General features: G+C 48.1%; 1 protein-coding gene across 1 annotated transcript in view; it reads right to left on the bottom strand.

The window, feature by feature from the left end:
* The window catches only part of NSD2 (nuclear receptor binding SET domain protein 2), an 86,876-nt gene extending 76,635 nt beyond the window's left edge, over nucleotides 1-10,241 (bottom strand). The window contains 1 exon segment of the mRNA XM_044295486.1: nucleotides 9,961-10,241. The gene's annotated coding sequence lies outside the window, so the exon portion shown is untranslated.
* Between the last annotated feature and the right edge of the window lie 4,807 nt (nucleotides 10,242-15,048).

Genomic DNA, 15,048 nt, shown 5'->3' with positions numbered 1-15,048 from the left:
TTTAAAAACACTTTTTCTCCAGAATGAAGCAATGGATCGCTAAGTGAAAGGTATATCAATACATTCAGCTGAAGTGTTGCGGCGCATGAACAGTCAGTTAAAGCTAGATCCATGTTGTCCTCTCCCCGTGACAAGGCTGGTGGGCAGCCAAGAAGTGTTGTCAGGAGAACAAAGCAACGGCAGATGTAAGCTTTCAGCCAATAAAAAGACACATACCCAGGAATAGAATCCTAATACCGCCATTACCTACAGGAATAAGATACCAAGCACTGAACAGAGGCCTCACCCCATCAGCTTACAATTTCCAGCATGTCTAGTATACCTCACATACAAGCCCATGGTTAAGAAAGGAAATTCCACAGCTAACGCATAAGTGGCCCTTGGCTGTGCGCTGCTTGGGGCCCCTGGCTCTTTATACAGTACACTGAGGCCAGGACACTCAGAGCCATCTACTGTCCCTATCTATCCTGTTCAGGGGGCCTCTGCCCAGAGAGGTGGGTGCACACGAGCGGTCTTTCCCCACTGAGCACCCAGCTGTCTCGCCACATCTCTCACCCAATATAAATTTTGAGTACCAACGTATGTGTGGCCCCTCTACCTTGCAAACTGGGGGCCACAGGACACTGAATGTAAAGAGCTATGGCTAAACTGTCCACCAGTGATGTAAATAGGTGCACAACAGCAAAGCTCTGCAGCTTCTAAACCAGGGTTTATCAGCTCCGGTCCTCGGGACCCACCTACAGGTCATGTAGAACATGTCCTATGTTTTTGCGGAACGGAAGTACGGGACGAAACCCCACGGAAGCACCATTCCGCATCCACGGATTTGCGGACCCATTAAAGTAAATGGGTCCTCATCCGTGATGCGGAATACCCACGGAACGGCGCCCGTGTATTGCGGAGGCCTTACTGTAGAGAACGCTTCAAAATCAGGGTGACAGATTCCCCTTAACAACCTCTATGTTATGGCGTACATAAGGGTATGCACTAGGAAAACCCCCAATAGCTTATGCCAAAAGTGCCCCATTATTAAAAAAAAAAAAAAAAAAAAAAAACACAAACAAACACAGAAACCCATGACAGAAGTCTTAAATGTCTGTACAGGTTTTACACCAGTCAGTCCCAACAAGCAGAGATATTGAAACAGTGAGGAGGTGAAACAAAACAGACATGTACAGAAAACTAGAAGTAGCGTACGGCCAAGCCACGTCCACCTGCGGCAGCCAATGATTTTGCGGTAAAATCGCACATCCGTTGGCTGCTGCATGGCAGCCGCACTGTACCCTCAAAGCAAGACCAGGAGTAAGTTCAAAAAAGAGAAGTCGTATCTGTTCTCCATACTCTATGTCCTTGCAAGACCCACTCCTGATTTTGGCTTCTAAAATAAAAAATCCTGACCTGTGCCGCGTGGCCGTACCCTTACCGATCACCTGTCACCATAGGAGACGCCCCTACAGAGAGCATAAGACGGCCTTCCCTCTGTCACAGCACCAAAAAGGAACAATCTTTTAAAAAATGCTCCTGTGCGTGGATACTGCAAGAAAACTTTATGGCGCCCGCTGCTGTGCCTTTGATTTCCTTCTAGTGCTGAGCGCCGGCTCCTATTGGCTGGCTGTACCATAGCACTTCGCCGACTGTGTACAAGAGGATCCAGGCGGTGGGACTAAGCTGCTGAGGGAATCTAAAGAACAGCAGGGGGCGCCATAACAGGCAAGTGACCGCACGCTATGGACACAGGACCTGTTTCCTAAAGGGGTTTTCCAGGAATTAAGAAAATGAAAATACCTAAATATAACTTTATGATAAACATATTCTCAAATACCTTTAATTTATAATGGCTCCTTTTGTCTGGGGAGCAGTCATTAGGGGAAACAAAATGGCCACCGTCCCATTAGTTCACACAAAACCTGTCCTAATCACACAGCAAGGACAAGTTACTTCACAACACTGAGGTAAAGAGCTGCCTCATCCTCCTATCTACTTGTCAGGGATTATCATCCTGAATGAGAAGAACTTTAGCTGAATCTCTGGAGAATTAAGTTCATGAGGAGACACGAAGTACAGAGAGGATGGACAGGATAGACTGTGGTAATGGAGACTATAAACAAGTGCTGCTGCTCATCCGCCACATCCTCACCTCCTCATCATAACCCCTGACAAGCAGAGAGAAGGATGAGGCAGCTCTATAGCTCAGTGTTGAGAAGTAACTTGTCCTCCTGTGTGATTAGGGCAGGTTCTGTCTGTTCTAATAGGACGGCGGCCATTTTAGGTCTCCTAATGTCTGCTCCCTAAACAAAACGAGCCATTATAACTAGTAGAAGGTATTTGTGAATATATTTATAATAAAATAATATTTAAGATTTTACATTTTCTTAATTCCCGGAGAACCCCATTAAATAATTCCAACTGAATGTGTTTTATTATTAATCATGTTGTAAGTCTCTACTGTAACAGGTTATTCATGGATATAGAAATACACCGACCACAGTGCACCGCACTAATTTTGATGGACACGTCACTATGGAGAAAACCAAAATTTGGACACAATTTTCATAATAAAAACACACTGCAAAAAGTTACGGTTGATCACATGACATGTACGTGTGCGCACTGCCGTGTTACCTTGGAGCCCGGAACCAACATGGCAGAATTTGTCTATTGTCATCTGCACCTTGTGAACATTAGGGGTACAAACTGGACTTTTCCAAACCCAAAGATCCACCTTTTACAATGCAGCATTCTAAACATTAATAATTTTTTTTATATACTTCGGCTTACTTTTGGGGGGAAAGAGGGGACCGTAAAGATCGGACTTTAAAGGGGTTTTCCGGGAGTAGAATATGGATGGTCATCAATATCTAATTGCTGGAGCTCCAACATGGCCACCAATCAGCAGTTTGGAAAGGCCAGAGCGCTGCGGCCTCCTCACACTGCGCCATACATCATATAGTGGACTTGTGTGGTATTGCAGCCTAGGCCCATTCACTTGAATGGGGACTGAGCTTCACATAGGCAGTAGAAATCGGAAGCCACAGCAGCATATCCAACCAATGTCTTCTTTATTGTACAAAACTCCAAAGTACAGTGTACAAATCGGAAGCATATGCCTATCTTTGGACCGCCTTGGATCTGGGGTCCCCTGCCCAGCTGTTGCATTTATACCACCATAGCTCTGCAAAAGCCGAGTGAAGTGCTGCTCCTATCTCTCTTTTCCTTTGAGCTTCACATAGGTCATGATGAACGTGATGTCAGTTTACGTGATGTCAGTTTACCTAGGAAGAGGATGCAGTGCACTGATCAGATATTGATGACATATCCCATCCTCAGGACCACATACATACACCGATCATGTCCTCCCAGCATGGGAGCCCGTGACGTCATCGACCTGTCACAGGTTTCAATGGCACGGGGCCCGAATGCAGAAGCTTCTTGCGTTTTTACAGAACACAAAGCTGAAGGAGCCGGGAATTTAGTACTTATTGTGAAAGAGAGCTGGTCGTTTCAGAAGGATTGGTCCGATTCGGCTTTAAGGCCTCACGCACGCAACTGTAGTCCCGGTGTTCCGCATCTGTATGTCCGTTCTGCGGCCCTGAAAAATGGCCTATTTTGGTCTGTTTTGCAGTTCTAACCGTACCGATCTGCAGAACGCGGAATGCACGCGGCCGGTCCGCAATTTGCAGACCGCACAAAGGGATATGGCCATGTGCATGAGGCCTTAAGGGGTTGTCCAGGACTAGAAAAAGATGGCCACTTTCTTTTCTTTTTTTTTAAACCCAGACAAACAGCATCACATCAGTGCGCAGGTGGTGTGTGGTATCGCAGATCTATTTGCATCACTGGAGCTCCATGGACAGGTGTGGAGCAGTTTTTGGAATGATGCAGCCATGTTTTTCTGATCCTGGACAATCCCTTTAATGGAAGAAAGCTACGCAGGGAGCTATGTCCACATTTTTTTTTCATTGTCGCAATGCATTAAAATGAAAAGACGGCATGATGAGCCTTAAAGGGATGGTCCAAAAATCTCTCCAATGTCCCTAAATGATTAGATGCCTACCACTTGAGCATCCGATCATAAAGGGCGACTTTGGCCGCAACAACCATCGAGCGACAAAAGCTTGCTGTGAAGCCTCAAAGCGTATCGAATACTGGAAGATGGAGCTGTCAACTAAGGAGAGGAAGCAGGAGGAGCACGGGTGCACAGAGAGGCTTGGCCCTGCCCTAGGTGCACTTAACTGCTCATTTGCATATGTATTCAAATATTGTGACTGGTTTATCAGTGAATTTCCTGGTGACACATTCCCTTTAATTATCGTCAACTCATTTGCAAATTTGTGCAGGTAAGCCCGCTGCGGCGAATCCTCCGATTCTCCATCCCTTTAGGCCCCATGCATGAAACCATATACTTTTTCTGCATCCGATCTAGATTTTTTGCAGATCAGACGTGGACCCATTCATTTCAATGGGGGAGTTTGGCCCACAAAAAAGTCAGAACATGTCCTATACTTGTCCGTTTTGTAGACCAGGAGACAAAAAAAAAAAAACTGCGGCATGCACGAGGCCTTCCGGACAGCGAGCGCATTCAGCTCTGGCGCGATTTTAGAATTGGTGGACGCAGCACACTGTAATGGTCTGAACATCTGAACTCGCTAAACAGCTTGGCGTTGCTATATGGCGACAGAATTAAAGTGAATATGGTTACGTTGCGACCCACGAAACCAGCGACTTGCAACTCGAGACCGCCTACACTATCATTATGCTGCAACGTAGCATCGCGACGCTGCCGTCTTTAGCCACCGCGTAACCATAGCAGGCAGAAAATGACCTTTCCAACAACAACCACCCGACAGAAAACATCCCCTGTACCCGCCGGGGCCTCGTGCACATGGAGCCCGCACAGCACCGTCTGCTGCAGACCGGGGTGGCAGTACGGACATCTCCTCCCCCAGTAGCTGGCCCTGACAGACCCCGGTGATCCTCTTTAAAAAGGAATTTGAGTATAATAAGGGGGGACAAACTACGTTCTGACCATAAACCAATGACTACCACTGAGTCACAGGAAATGGGATTAGGCAGTGTGTAATCTGCATCCCTGCAAACCCAATTCTCTAAACTAAAAGCAGAGGGTAAAACGCGTTGGGTATGCAGTTTCCTTCCCCCAGCCGTGAAGTATGCAAAGGGGGGGGGGGGAAGGGGGAGACAAGCCTGCCCTGGAACAAGCATGACTAATAGCAGCTCAACTTTCACCCAGGCCGAGACTTCCAGCGTCCCCTATGACATATGGCTAGATAAGGCCTCCGAACACTACAGAAGCCCAACGCTTGCAACGTAACCCAGAATGACAAGGCGCAGCTCTGCCAGACCTTTGCGCTGTATTGTTCGGCCGGCGTCATTCAGCGCTGGGAGCAGCTCTTTATATTAGCATTCCTCCACAGCTACAAGTTATTATTCCCAGATCCTTCACACAGGCTGCAGTGCTGAAATATGGCCGCCTTCACAGACACCTACATGCCAGAGGACACACAATGGGTGCAGCCGTGGGGGGCACCAGGCTCAGGACGGACGTATGCACAATGCACACCCCCCTTAACACCACACCAGACGAGATCACGGATCGCAGCCGCCTGTCTATTAGACACGCACGTGCAATGCAAGCCCGAGCTAATGCCTGGGTATTATGGAGCTGCATGCTCGCTCCGGCAGGAGACTATGAGGAATAATCGTCCGCTCCTGCTGGGGAACCCGACGCACAGGCAAAGATCACCTCGCAGCAACTGAACTGAGCTGCTATTGCAACTCCAGAATCACAACAGAAAAAATATATATATATATGCAACCCTGTCAGAATTTATTTATTTTTTATTCTGGGGTCAAGGCAACTTACAAGTCACACCGACATCCCCATTAAGTTCGTCGGCTGCACGGTTACGTGGCAATCTTTGGACACATGCCGGGTGACGAGGCCAAGATCGCCCAGTAGACCCCACCCTAAATAGAGTAAGGCTTATGTAAGGGATTAGGGAACTGTTAGATTAGCAATTGTTATAGAGCTCTAAACCAGGTTTAGCTGTTATGAAACTACAACTCCCAGCATGCTCCATTCACTTCTATGGGAGCTCAGAGTACAGCCCAGCAACTGCGCCTGCTGGGAGTAATAGTTTCACAAGTGCTGGAGGTTGCTCACCCCTGCTCTAAATTGCGAGGCCAAATCCACATAGAAATGCTGTATGGGCACCATTTTTTTCTGTGCTCGTATTATGGGTGTAACGCCCGGACCGCCGCAGTTCTAGGGGGTGTCAACTCTGATTGCGATGAACGGCGGTAGGTACGCGTGATGCATCCGTTTCAGAGGTGTAAAAGCGGTAGTGCAACTTCCGGAAAACATAGAGCAGGGGTGAAATTACATTTCATAGTCAAAAAAGGGCCCCGGCACTGGAGCTCATGCACAAAGGAACAGCCATGTAGCAGAGCTGGAGACAAAGACCATCTCATGGGGGTGTTACCTACTTCTGGATCAACACAGTAGGATTAGGTAGATACGGACACATTTCTAGCGCTTTAAGGGCTCGTGCACACAAGCAATTTATTTCCCCCCCCCCCCCCGTACCTGTTCAGTTTTTTTGTGGCCTGTACGTGGAACCATTCACTTCAATGACTGGTGTCTGGTCCGCAAAAGAATAGAACATGTCCTATCATCGTCCGCGTTACGGACAAGGATAGGACTGTTCTATTCGGGGCCAGACAGTATTCATATTTTGCTCACGGCCGTGGGCACAAGGCCTAACACTGTGACCGCCATGAAAAGGGGAAAAACTGACCCTCTGCATTACACCTAGTGTGGGGCCTGAAGGGTGGAGCATGACAAAGGTTCTATCTATATGATGCTTTGTGTCATGCCCCGCCCCCTCAGCTCCTGCATTATGATTAACGCAGCGTTTTGCTTGTCCCCAGGACCAGCCGTTTGACCGACATCAATGCCCACTTTAATTAAGAAGTGTCATTCTTTTTAATTCTTAAAAGGGGTTGTCCAGGTTTTTTTCCCCCCCTTAATTTGTCCCCAGCATGAGTTAACTGCGAATAACTCCATACCAAGGCTAGTTTCTCATCTGCAGGGCTGGAGGGCAAAAGTTATTGAAAAAATAATAATTGAACAACTCCATGATTTTTTTATTTATTTTTTTAAAAGAAAGACCACACTATGGTGTAAAATGGATACCTTGCCAACCCCTGCTGACGCTTCCCTAGGACCCCCAAAGTCCTGCTCCAGCCGACCCCTTAGTACTTTTGGTCCACGTTTTTTTTTTTGTGTGGTTCAGATGCAGACCCATTCACAGGGGCCGTATGTGCGTTCCGCAGCCCGCCCCCCCCCCCCCAAAAAAAATACAAAATTTGTCCTACTCTTGCGGAAAAGAATAGGACTGTTCTATAGAGGGCAGGATGTTCTGTTCCGCAAAACTCAAAAGGTACGCGGTCGGTATACGTGCTTTGCAAATCTGCAATTTGCGGACCGCAAGACAGGCAGCATGTTCTATATTGTGCCCTGGGCTGCATAGAAGTGAATGAGGCTTGTGTGAAAAACGGAAACCGCCCGTATGCAATGCGTTTGTCACTGGTGGTTACTAAGAGATGCACTCGCGTATAAAAAAAAAAAACACAAAAAAAAAACACAAATTTATTTTTTTTAAAAACAAAACACTGAACACAATCGTAGAAAAAAAAAAACAGACTGAATTTTTGTGCAAAACCATTAGTTTTTGATCCTGACAATCCGTATTGCGCGTGTGAATGGGGCCATAGGTGGACGCCGTGACCAGCTGCACCAGTCACACCTCATGTGAACCAGTCGCGGCTAGAGCACAGACAACAGAGACCGCGTAGGGTTTTTATAAAATGTTGTGGGGTCAGACAACCTCTTTAAGACTACGCAAAGATAAAAGTCACTGCACGTGACCTCCCAAAAGAGTAGATTGGTCAGAAATGATCCAATGGAGATGGCCATTTAGGCCTCTTGCACACAACCGTATGTCTTTCTGTATTTTGTGGTCCGCAAAAAAGACGGATGACATCTGGCCCCTGATAGAACAGTCCTATCCATGTCCGTTATGAGGACAATAATAGGACATGTTCTATTTTTGAACGGAAAGGAAATGGAAGACATACGGAGTACCTTTTTTTTTTTTTTTTTTTTTGCGGATCCATTGAAATGAATGGTTCCATATACGGTACGCAAAAAAAATGGAACGTAGACAGAAAAAAAAAAACATTTGTGTGTGCAAGAGGCCTTATAGCTACAGGCCTCCCCGACAACTACTGCTGGTCATCCCCAAAGATGGACAACACAGTAGTCACTTAGACCTATGTAGGAGCCATAGGATATTAATGGAAAACCAACTGAAGAAGTTGGATGCCTGCAATGACCTAGGAGGCAGTAGTCACCTAGGATTGGCCCAGACGTGGTGACCCTCAGGTCAAGGCCCAACAGCAAGGACAATCCTTCACTAGACTAGCCCAGACGTGGTGGCCCTCAGGCCTTCTGACCTGAAAAACAATCCATCATTAGACTGGCCCAGATGTGGTGGCCCTCAGGTATTATAAACAGCAAGGACAATCCTTCACTAGACTAGCCCAGATGTGGTAGTCCTCAAGTCTTGACTAGCAAAAACAATTCTTCACTGACTGGTCCAGATGTGGCATCCCTCAGGCCTTCTGACCAGCAAGGACAATCCCTTACTAGACTGGGCATACACGGTGGCCCTCAGGTCTACTGACCAGCAAGGCCAATCCCTCAGTAGACTGGCTCAGATGTGGTGGCCCTCACGCCTCCTGACCAGCAAGGACAATCCCTCAGTAGACTGGCTCAGATGTGGTGGCCCATAGGTCTTCTAACCAACAAGAAAAATCTTTCACTAGACTTGTCCAGATGTGGCGGCCCTCAGGCCTTCTGACCAGCAAGGACAATCCCTTACTAGACTGGGCCATACGTGGTGGCCCTTAGGTCTACTGACCAGCAAGGACAATACCTCACTAGACTGGCCCAGACGTCTTCTAACCAACAAGAAAAATCCTTCATTAGAATGGTCCAGACGTGGTCCCTAATGACTTCTGACCAGCAAGGACAATCCTTCACTAGACAGAGGTACCAGACACAGTTCCCATAGACGCTCCACCTGCTGCAAAGGAAAGATGGAGTAGTTCCTCATGGCAGCCAATCAGGTTGCTGCTTTGTCATCATCTGAAAAACATATGGTGGAACGCGATTGCTCGCTCCACATTTCCTTTACTGGTACAGGATGCCTACACCTGCCGAATGGCGCCGTCTCCTGCTCGCCGCCCCTGGAGCACGCCCACGCTGCCCAAGACAAGGACGTATACACACGTCACGGCCAATCCTAGGCAGATCTCATCGATACAAAAATAACTTGACTGTCAAGTGTGAATGCGCCCTAACAGTACCTCCGCTGACATCATCGCGAGTGCGATGACATCACTGTGACCCGCTATCTTTGCACGGTAGGCTCAGTGGCACGACGAATGCCCCCCCATCATTCAGGGCGCCACAATGGCAACGTACGCGGAAAGACGCCCTAATAAATGGCGGCACAACTGAACGGGCGACATGTTTATTCGTTTGGGGGGGAAATAACTATAAACCAGGCATTGTGAGGTAAAATATTATATACATGTATAAAACCAACCAATATAACCCTGGGGGGGGGGGGGACACAGCCATATAATGGGGGCCCCTGGGACCACAGGCTCCACACAGAAGGGAATCTCCTGCAGGGCCCTCATCACACAGAAGGGAACAGACGCAGAAAGGCGATCCCGCCAAGTTTCAGGCCCAGCCACCCACATCAACCCCCCACCCCCCGCCTCACACGGAGCGGCTGGTGAGAGGCCCCGGGCACACAGACACACGTACGGGGAGACACACGGAGGAGGGAGAAGAAACGGAGAAGTGACCTGTTTGTGGCATCCTTATGTGCTCGCTGAGGTAAGCGCTGCTCCTGGCTGGCAATCAATGGAGAGAGACAGGCACACGGCGGCGATAAGCCCCTCCCCCTCGTCCACAGGGAGACGCCCACTAGAGATCTTAGGACACTCCCCTCTCTTCGCTGCTGCCCGCGGGAAAATCTCCGTCCTCTGATTGGCTGAAGGGGCGGTGAGGCAGCGGCGGCACGACCGGAGATTTCAAATGTAACGTTTGGTGGGTGACGTAGAGAGTGAGCTGGCGCGTCCGCCGCCGGGAGAGAGGGGATGGCGGGGGCTCTGCGTCCTCCTCACGTCATTTACTACGACACGGAATAGCTCGCGTGTGTAAGAGAAGCAGACGGCTTTAACCCCTTCGGGAGCCTCTTAGTGACAATAGTCCTATAAAAATGGAGGGAGTTTTTTTTTTCCTCACGGTTTTTATGACGTAGTTTTCGTTTTACGGAATATTTGTAAGGATTGTTCCATTAGCCGTCCCCCCAACTTCCACCTGTTCAATGGGTTATCCCACCTAAGAGCCTTAGACCTGAGTAGCCAATGGGACAGGTATAGGAGTGCTATCCCCACCGATCTGCTATTGATAACAGGTCATCAATTTTTAAAATTGTGGAAAACCCCTTTAAATTAGGTTTCCTGACAAAAGGTATAAAAAATAAAATAATCCATTCTGATTTCAGCTATGCTAATTTGCATATATTTTGCCCAAAACTGGGAGAAATGTTGCCTAGCCTATAGTAGTCGTCACATTAGGGTACTTTCACACTTGCGGCAGGACGGATCCGGCAGGCTGGTCTCCCTGTCGGATCCGTCCTTCCGCTGACAATAATGGGGACGGGGCAGCGCAGTACGGCAGTTCGCGGTCAGAGACCGCCAGACTAAAAAGTCGGACATGCAGGACTATTAGTCCGGCGGCCTTTCGCCGTGCACTGCGCGGGAGCGCCGCCCCCGTCCCCATTATAGTCAATGGGGACGGAGCGGCGGTCCGGCGAAACAGCGGAAGGACGGATCCGACAGGGAGACCAGCCTGCCGGATCCGTCCTGCCGCAAGTGTGAAAACTAGCCTTAGCTGGTCTCCGTAATAAAAATTGTACCCACCTAGAGATCTCCCCCCAAGGCCTCTCAGCTGATTTGCTCTGATAAGGAGAGCTCCTTGCAGATATGAGGCTGGTTAGCTACTATTCTAGTTTTGCTAGGAAGCCTGTTTAAAAGGCTGAGCAATGATTGGACGGCTATGCGTGGTGTTTGTCCAGCTGATTCTCGTCATATTTGGCGGGTTGCAGCCGGATCTCAGTCAGTCTCTTATATTTAATTAAGCCGGCGGTGTCCCCCAGAATAGCCTGCCGGATCTATGAGCGCTAGTGTAAAACTAGCCTTAGCTAACTTGAATAGGTTTCCCAGAAACCAAGAGGAGTGTTCATTTTTCCCATCACTGTTCGTTTCCATGGTTACGACCACCCTGCAATCCAGCAATGGTGGTCGTGCTTGCACACTATAGGAAAATGCACGAGCCTATGTGCAGTCCCATCCCTCGGAGAGGGCCAGCACCTTATCTTATAGTGTGCAAGCACGACCACCACTGCTGGACTGCAGGGTGGTCGTAACCATGAAAAATGAATCCAGCCAGCAAAGGAAGCAATATGGACAATCAGAATACATTAGTAAGTGGCTTGTATTAACTTTCTCCACTAAGGACCTCTCCCTAAAAGTCAAAGAAGAGCCTCTAACAAGTAGCAGCACTTGCTCGGCAAGAGCCGGTCCATTTGAATGGCTGGCAATTACAGGGAATCTGTCAGCAGTTTTCACCCCACTGAACTGCTGACATAGCTGGAGATGTCCTGAGGAAGCTAGAGATCATATATGAAGAATACACTATGCTAAATACCTCCCCACTTAAAGGGGATAGGCTGTCAATGACAGACAGGTGCGGGGCCCACTCTATGTTCAGAATGGGGCCCCCGAAGAGATCAGCTGCGCATGAGCGGTGTCCTCTCCATTCAATGCTATGGGAGTAACGAAAAAATAGCATGTTCCCATAGTGGTGAACGGAGGGTGGCCGCGCTTGCACAGTGCGCTATTCTATACTTTGGGGGACTGTTCTGGAGATAGGATAGGTGTGGGACCTGCTCCTAACAATAGGCCATCAATGTCTGAGAGTCGTCACTTTTGGTTTCCAGCGTCCTGGGACATTTGTCCAACTCCTGTGCATGCGCCGGTCAGAGGGGAACCGGCGTCTACGCGGTGCCTGTGCATGCACAGAATGATCTGATTTGTATTATGGCACGCAGCGCAGCAGAGACTGGCGCATGCGTGTTACATCATTGAAGCCTGTGCACAAAGCGGGCGCCGCGCAGAAGACGTTCCTATGACGGCGGCACGACTGAAGGCAGAGGCAGCAGGACACTTGATCGGCAGAGGAACGCCCAGTGGACACTTGGCCGCTCATTTGCATATGGTTCACGAGTTAAAACTTTTTTAAAAATCTTTTTCTCAGTTTTCCTTGATGAAAAATCGTCAGCATCACTTGATTCCTCAGGAGCTATGCAGTGGGGTCAGCAGTTTACCAGGGTGCAAACTGCTGACAGCTCCCCTGCAGGGAAAAGGAGCAGTCAGCCACAGTATAGCTTCTTATGGCTGCACCTTGAGTAAGGCGCTGCGCACATTAGCCTCTGCTACATGCAGTGTGACAGCTGGACATGTATATACCCCCCCTTGTATATGACCGTATCCCTCCAGTACACCCAGCAGCTGGAGCAGGGGTGACCCGCCCTCACCAGTCATTGCCAATGTCACCCGCTGACAGCTAGGGGGAGCCAGACCCACCTGACGTCACCGCAACTGGATGAAGTCCTGCCCATCGGCGCTCAACTCCGCTTGTGATTGGCTGCAGCGTGTAACCGGAGGGGGGGGGGGGGAGCACACACACACACCGATCAAGCTTCCTGCGCCTTACCGGCTCAGGTGCACCTGCAGACCCCGCCGATATAAAAGCGCAGTGGTCACACCGACATCACGTGAGAAGGGACGCTCACCTTCAATCGCGAGCATTTTGGCGGGAACGTTAGGGGGCGTGGCCTCTGTGTTTATAAGTTGTCGCTGATGAGGGCGGCGCATAAAAACCAGTGCCGTTCTGTGGTGACAGGGCTGGTCGGTGAGACTCCCCCCCCAGTTCACACTGTCCTCAGTTCTCCTCTCCAGCATGATGAAATATAAGGGAACCGCTTTATTTGACCCATTTGTAATTATAAAAAATTAAGGGGATAGAGAATTATGTGGATTTCTAAGCTGCCACCGACACAAATAGGGATCAGCAAGTCATTGCGGCAGCGCGTTTGCCGTTTCACAGCGTTACGTGTTAAATAAAGTGCATGCAATTGGTCATGTCCACGTTGCGGCCATAGAGGAGAACCCCTTTACCCACCTCAGCCCCCCTAGGTGAAACCCCCTTCATGACCAGGCCACTTTGTACACTTCTGCACTACACTACTTTCACCGTTTATCGCTCGGTCATGCAACTTACCACCCAAATGAATTTTACCTCATTTTCTTCTCACTAATAGAGCTTTCATTTGGTGGTATTTCATTGCTGCTGACATTTCTACTTTTTTTGTTATTAATCGAAATTTACAGATTTTTTTTAAATGACATTTTTCACTTTCAGTTGTAATTTTTTTTTAAAACTACATTTCTATATAAATTTTTCTAAATTTATTGTTCTACATGTCTGATAAAAAAAATAAAAATGTTTGGGTAAAAAAAAAATGGTTTGGGTAAAAGTTATAGCGTTATTCTCTCCTCACCAGGAATAAGAGGCGGGGAGGCATTTCTTTGCCTGACATCACCTCATATCTGCAAGCCATACATTTGGAGAGATGATTGTCATTGACGCGCCATGATCCTCTTCCTATGCATGTTGATATGGAAAAATCTCTGCTGGGGAGACATAGGGAATCCTTGCTTTGGTATAAGGCCCCATTGCCGAGTAAACAAGAACTACCGTATGATCTACTCAGGTGCACTATCCGTTCCTGCCAAAATTCGGAGGAGCTTAATCTGGGAAGAAGCAAACTGTCTCCCCTGACGCCCCTGTATGTTTTACCGCAGATTCTGGCTAAGCGGCCATTAGTGGTCACAAAAATATGGGCTTCTGTGAAACACCTTCGAATGGGAGACATAGGTAGGTCCAAGGCCAATAGTGATTTCTACAAAGATATCATGGGCACTTACGAGGCTCCTGGCGACATTCTACAATCTTGGGACTTTGAGAAATCCTGTGCTAAATTCCGGAAATCTAATCATCTCCCCCTGCCAGACCCTACATGGCTAGAGAACTATGTAATGCTCCCTAACTTGCCACATAAATGCTTGTCTATGATTTATAAACAGATATCTAGCAATAAGAACCCTCAGGACCCTACATACCTAAATAACTGGGAGCGGGAGTTAAACATAAAATTGGATGAAAGAAATAGAGCAAGTATTCTGACCAACTCTCATGGTTTCTCTACGTGTATTAGAGTTCAAGAGAATTCATTTAAAACGTTATCAAGATGGTATAGGACTCCGGAGTTTCTCCATAGAATAAACCTATCCCCTTCAGACAGATGTTGGAGATGCTCCTCTGATGTTGGGAACATCTCACACATTTGGTGGTTTTGCCCCAAGATGAAGGAGTTCTGGGCTAGAATAGAGGATATCATTAATGTGGTTTGCCCTGAGAAGGTTAAGCTTTCGGCCCCGCTAGTATTACTTCGGCTACCAGAAGGGAGTTTTAAACCAAGGAAAACGAGCCTAGCGACCCACATGATAACTGCGGCTAAACTCCTGATTCCCCTGAAGTGGAGGGATGAGAACCCCCCATCAATAGCGTTGTGGTATGGGAAGATGGCGTATCTATGTCGTATGGAGGAGATGATCGGTTGGGAAAATAAGACCAGGAGCGCTTTCCTCAAAGTATGGCAGCCGTGGATAACACATATGTCAGAAAAGAATCAGATAGACATGAAGGTTTAACCCAATTACTAATTTGGGGTATCCAGACACTCAAAGCTCCTTTAATTCACT

This window comes from Bufo gargarizans, chromosome 1 (genome assembly GCF_014858855.1).
Source record: "Bufo gargarizans isolate SCDJY-AF-19 chromosome 1, ASM1485885v1, whole genome shotgun sequence".
In the NCBI taxonomy this organism is placed as follows: domain Eukaryota; kingdom Metazoa; phylum Chordata; class Amphibia; order Anura; family Bufonidae; genus Bufo; species Bufo gargarizans.
The sequence above is the reverse complement of the archived record's forward strand: the minus strand, read 5'-3'. Positions and strand labels throughout refer to the sequence as shown.